Raw genomic sequence first — 6,042 nt, forward strand, 5'->3', positions numbered from 1 at the left:
GGGGGGCCTGCGGGTGCTGACAGAGCTGTGGGTGCCCAGATGCACTGCGAGCCCCAGGACTACCGGCCGATGGACCACGAGGACTTCAAGGAGGACCTGCGCAAGTTCCGCCAGAAGAGCCGCAGCGGGGCGGGCGAGCGCAGCAAGCGGGAGCTCTACAGCCGCCTCAAGAACTTCTGAGGGACCCCCGCAGCCCCCTGCCCACCCCCTACCCAGGGCTGCCGGCGCTCACGGTTGCCCAGCCCAAAACCTGGTTGCCCCCCTCCCCCCACCCCCCCCAGCCTTCCCAGCTCTGTGCTGGGTGCCCTGCCCAGCATCGCCCCCCTCAGCAGCATGAGAACCGGGGGGTATGGTTGTGGGTTTTTACCCCTTTTTTAACCTAAACAGGGTTTAGGTTTTACCCCAAATGGTGGCTGGGGGCTGTAGCATGTGGGTGGGGAATGCCTAGGGGGGCTCAATCCCTGCCAGGTTCAAACTTCCTCTGGGAGTGGGGGTCAGGCTACCTCCCCTCCCCAGCATCAGGGATGGGGCTCGGGGGCTGTGGGGCAGCCCCCCAAGCCAGTGCCCCCCTTCCCCTTGCACCCTGGGCTGGGTGGGGGGTGGCTTTGCCAGCTTTGAGCAAGCCACGGGGCTGCAGCACATCACACCCCCCCCTCCCCCCCCCAGGGTGATCCTGTGTCCCCAGGCCCTGTCACACACACCACCACCCCGTCCCTAAGGGCTGCGACCCCCCGTCAGCCAAGCTTTATTGGCAGAACTCTTATAGAAAAGCACTTAAACCTCCTTTGCAGCCAGGGGGTGCTGCAGGGGGTGGGGCTGGGGGGTGCCCCTTGTACTGCTCACTGACTATTTGGGGAGTTCCTTGTTGTTGTGGTGTTTTGCCACCCTGTTGGTTAACTTGGGGGGGGCAGGAGGGGCTTCACCCCCACCCCAGAGTGGCTGCTGCCAGAGCACCACATGCTGGGGAGGGGGGAATGGCCTCTGTGCCCCCATGTCTTGTTTGTTTTTATTGGTTTTTTTTTAACATTTCTGTTTAATAACTTTGTGAGGAGGGAAAGCCTTGGCTCTGGTCTGTGACTGCGCTGCGAATCTGAGGGGGCTCAGGGGTCCCCCCCTGCTTTGAGGGTGGGGTTGGGGCGCTTGGGGGAACGGGAGAGCTGTTTAAAGGGGTGATGGCTGCCCTGTGGGGCTGGGGTCACAGCTGGACCGACCCCCTCAGGGCTGTGTGTGGGGCAGGAGGAGGGGTGGGGATGGTGGGGTGACCGTGGGGTCCCACAACTGGGACAGTGGTGTGTGGTGGGGGGGCACCCCCAGCTCGGTTGTTGTGCCCCTCATGCTCGCCCTGCCACCTGCTGCCCCCCCCCCAGGGTGATCCTGTGTCCCCAGGCCCTGTCACACACACCACCACCACCACCCCGCCCCCGGGGTGATCCTGTGTCCCCCAGGCCTGTGACACCCTGACGTGCGGAAAAGACTTTACAACCCGAAAGGTTACACAGTAGGTGTGTTTATTGCGCGCAGATGCACGGGGGATCGCTCCACCACAAACGTGCATCCCCACCGTGGCTGCTTCTCCAGTATTTACCCAGTTAAAACATCACCTATTTCGAAACGCCTAGACATATTCATGACCTGTCCCCAAAAAGGCCATTCCTTCCTGTCACTTGTCATTTCCATAATCTCCGCCTCGGGCTCCTCCTCGGGGCGCTTGCGCAGTTCCTCCTGGTGGTCCTGGGCAGGGGTCTTCAGGGATGAAGGCCGTAGGTCTTCCTCGCTCTGGTCTCCTCCCCTCTCCCCTGGAATCTCTAATTTGGCTGAGCTTGCAGTCCCAGACTGGTTTCAGCCTGGTCTGTCCCTGTGTGCACATCTGGCTATCCCCTCTTTGTTCTTGGTTAGAGATGGATGTTAGCGAGCCCTCCTTAGCCCTTAGCTCCTCCTGCTTTTGACGCCTTTGAGCCATGAATTAGGTCCTTGTTTCTGTCTTTTCTGTTTCCCTTATCAGCTTCTTTCTCAAGCAATTTGCGGGGGTAGTGACTAATTGTCTACTTGCATGCATGTTAGTTCTGGGAAGCAAGTTTTAATAGGTTTAGCTTTTTTCTATGTAGCTCCCTATTAATATTTTCGATATATCTTGGGTTATAAAATATATTTTCTATATGTCCCCCTACCAATTCCCCCCTTTTCTATTGAGTTAAGTGAATTCTTTTACTTGGCTATTCTGGTTGGTATAATGCTTCCTACATTGAAGTTATTCTTCTAACTATACGCCAAACCCACATATATAGGGTCCCTACTAGAAATAATAAAATAGCGGTAGCTATCAACAACGCTACTATTGGATGCATTAGGAGGTTGAAAAAGTCCAGTGTCTGAAGGTGACCACCCAAAAAGTGTATCCCACCATTTGTGTTCTCCATCCTTTTTGACCCTTTTCAAGACCCTACTTATCTCATTTGCCTCATGATGAACAGTTATTAGAGTTTCCTGTCCGTTATTCTTGGCTTCCTCTAATATCTGCATTAAGTCTGGGTGTTTCAACAACCTTTTTGTCACTGCTAAATCCATCCCTGTAGGTGTGGGTTCTAGTTCAGAAATCAGTGTATAGTTTGATCTCAGGATTTGATGAGAAACCACAGGAGCAAAGTAGCTAAAGTCACATCCTGTGATGGTGGTAAAATTACAAATACAGAAGTTCGAGTGATTCCTGGTGTCTATTTCTACTCCTTCTACAGACACAAAGCGACATGTTGTTCTTAAACAAGCACAACCTTTTCCTGCATAGACAACAAGATTTCAATGGTAATCCTATTTCACCAGGTGCCCAGACCCAGGTTACAAAGACAGGTTGTGTTAGAGTAAAATTATGCCAACAATCCAGGATACTGCAAGGCTTTCTATTTGTTGTGTTTGTTATTATATTGGATACCCCTATCTGGTTTGCCCTTTTGTAGGAAGTTCTGTTAATTCCTCGGCGTCCTACGCTTATGTTTTGACCCAGCATTCCCTGCAGTTGAGGCATCATTCTCTGAAGGTCTGTGCTCCAATAATTTTTGGGATACACTTCATTTTTATGCATAACCACGGTGGCAAGGCTTAAGCTTTTTCTATCAGAGAGCGATCCCATATCCCCAGTATATTCAATATGAGCTTGGGTCCACGGCCATTCTGGGGTGTTACTGTTCGACCCTTGGGTTACGATAACTACAAATACAACAATTTTCCTGACTAAATCTTGGCAGGCCGAGTTACTAAACACTTCTGGGTGCAATATACTCATTTCGCTCGGCAAAGCTTTAGTTTCAGTTCATCCTCACCCTGTGTTACTTTCCAAGGAGTTTTAGGAGCTTTCTTCACTCAGGAGTGGTGAATCCAGGCGCTTTGTTCCCTGATCTTGATTGCCGTGAAAGAGGTAAGAAGCACTTGGTATGGTCCTTCCCACTGTGGCTCCACAGTTTTCTCTGTAAGAGACTTAACATACACCTAGTCTCCAGGTTCTATGTTATGCACTGACCCATCCAAACCCCTGCATCGGGTTCCAAACACCTGTTTTTCAATTTTACGAAGCTGTTTCCCTAATGCCACCATATAGGAAGTCATCAATTCTTCACCAATTTGTGAAGAGGTTCCCTTTTGTACCCCATAGGGTCGCCCATATAGGATTTCAAATGGGCTTAGCCCTTCTTTAGCTCGGGGTCTAGTTCGTATCCGTAGCATTGCTAGGGGTAGAGATTGTGGCCAGGCCAAATTGGTTTCTTGTCCTAATGTAACAATCTGTTGTTTAATCTGGTGATTCATTTTCTCCACCTGGCCACTGGATTGTGGCCGGTATGGAGTGTGTAGTTGCCAGTCTGTCCCTAGATGGTGGTTTATTTTTGGCACAACTTTGGAGATGAAGTGCGGCCCTCTATCTGAGGACATCACCGCTGGGACTCCAAACCTGGGTATGATTTCTTGTAGCAACACCTTGGTCACCTCTCGAGCTTTAGCTGTTCTGCATGGGAAGGCTTCTGGCCAGCCTGAAAAGGTATCAGTTGGTACAAGCAAGTATTTATACCCCCCTTTTCTAGGAAGTTCCACAAAATCAATTTGCCAATGTTGTCCCGGACAATTCCCTTTCCCAATTTGGCCCATTTCTGGTTTGGGGACAATTTTTGGATTAGTCTGGAGGCAAAGGTCACCTTGCTGAGTCACTTGTCTGACAGTGGTGTATAAATATCGAGCTGTCCCGTGTCTGATAAGGTATTTGTGTAATGCCTCCGCCCCCCAGTGTCCCTTCTTGTGTTCCTCCCGGACCAATGGCCAAACCGTATAAGAGGGGACTATGAGTTTCCCATGTGATGTTATGGCCCACCCGTCCTAATTGTACGTTCCTTCCAAAGCTGTGATTAACTTTCGATCCTCCTTAGTGTATTCTGGCTTACCTTCTAGGGTTATCTGTCCGTCTGGGACTAGTGCTCCCTCTACCTTTACCATTTCTTTAACTGCCTGTTTTGCCTCTCTGTCCGCCAGTTCGTTTCCTCTTTCCAATTCAGTGCTCACTTTCTGGTGTGCCCTGATGTGCATAATTGCCACTTTTTCAGGAAGTTGGATTGCATTCAAAAGTCTTAAAATTTCCTTTGCATGCTTGATAGTCTTTCCTTGGGAGTTCAACAGTCCTCGCTCCTTCCAAATTGCTCCGTGGGCATGTACCACTCCAAAGGCGTATTTAGAATCAGTCCAAATATTCACAGCCTTTCCTTCGGCCCTCTCCAGGGCCCGAGTGAGGGCTATGATCTCGGCCTTTTGTGTTGAGGTGTCAGCCAGTAGTGGTCCAGATTCTATTACCTTTTCAGCAGTGGTGATGGCGTACCCAGAATGTCGTTTTCCGCCCAGGATATAGCTGCTCCCATCTGTGAACCAGTGCTCTGCCCCATCCATGGGGGTATCCTTTAGGTCCATGCGGCTAGAGTACGTGGCCTCAATCGTCTCGAGGCAGTCGTGGTCCACTGGTTCTCCAGCCTTCCCACTAAGAAATGAAGCTGGGTTGACAATGTTAGTGGTCACAATCTCAACATCATCCTGCTCGACCATGATAGCTTGATATTTCAGGAATCTCTGTGGGGAGAGCCAATGTCCCCCTTTCACTTCAAGGACTGTAGACACTGTGTGAGATAGGAAACCAGTCATTTTCTGACCCAGGGTAGACTTCTGAGGTTCCTGGACATTCAGGATGACTGCTGCTACCGCCCTTAGGCAGCCAGGCCACCCTTTGGCAGCAGCGTCCAGTTGTTTGGAGAAGTACGCCACAGCTCGTCTGTATGGTCCCAGGTCTTGTGCCAGTACTCCTAACGCTATTCCCTGCTTTTCATGGGAAAACAGGAGAAATGGTCTACTCACATCAGGGAGTCCCAGTGCAGGTGCTGACATCAGGGCCTTCTTCAGCTGATGGAATGCCCGATCTGACTCAGCATCCCATTGGAGGTGACTTTGACTGGATTTTATCAGGGAATACAGTGGTTTGGCCAGCAGGCCATAGTCATGTATCCAGAGCCGGCACCACGCCGTCATTCCCAGGAAGGTCCGCAGTTCTTTTACAGTCTGTGGCCGAGGGGTCTGGCATACGGCTTCTTTCTGGGTTTGCCCCAAGGACCGTTGCCCTGCACCGATCTTATACCCTAAGTATGTAACCTGCTGCAAAGTCACTTGTGCCTTGTTTGGGACACTCAGTACCCCTGAAGCCCAAGAAAAGTTAATAAACTTACAGTCCAGGTGACACAGGCTTCTCTGGTTTTAGTTGCAATGAGGATGTCATCCACGTATTGTAGTATTTTTCCTTCTTCCGATGGTGGTTCCCATAATCCCAAATCTTTCGCTAGTTGGTTCCCAAAGATGGTAGGGCTGTTCTTGAAACCTTGTGGCAACACCGTCCTTGTGAGCTGGGTCTTCCGACCGCTCTTAGGGTTTTCCCACTTGAATGCAAAACTTTTCTGACTGGCTTCATGGAGAGGGAGGCAAAAGAAGGCATCTTTTACTTCTATAAACTGTAAACCAAATTAAATCAGG

Source organism: Leptosomus discolor, chromosome 12 (genome assembly GCF_034619465.1).
Source record: "Leptosomus discolor isolate bLepDis1 chromosome 12, bLepDis1.hap2, whole genome shotgun sequence".
Taxonomy (NCBI): Eukaryota; Metazoa; Chordata; class Aves; order Leptosomiformes; family Leptosomidae; genus Leptosomus; species Leptosomus discolor.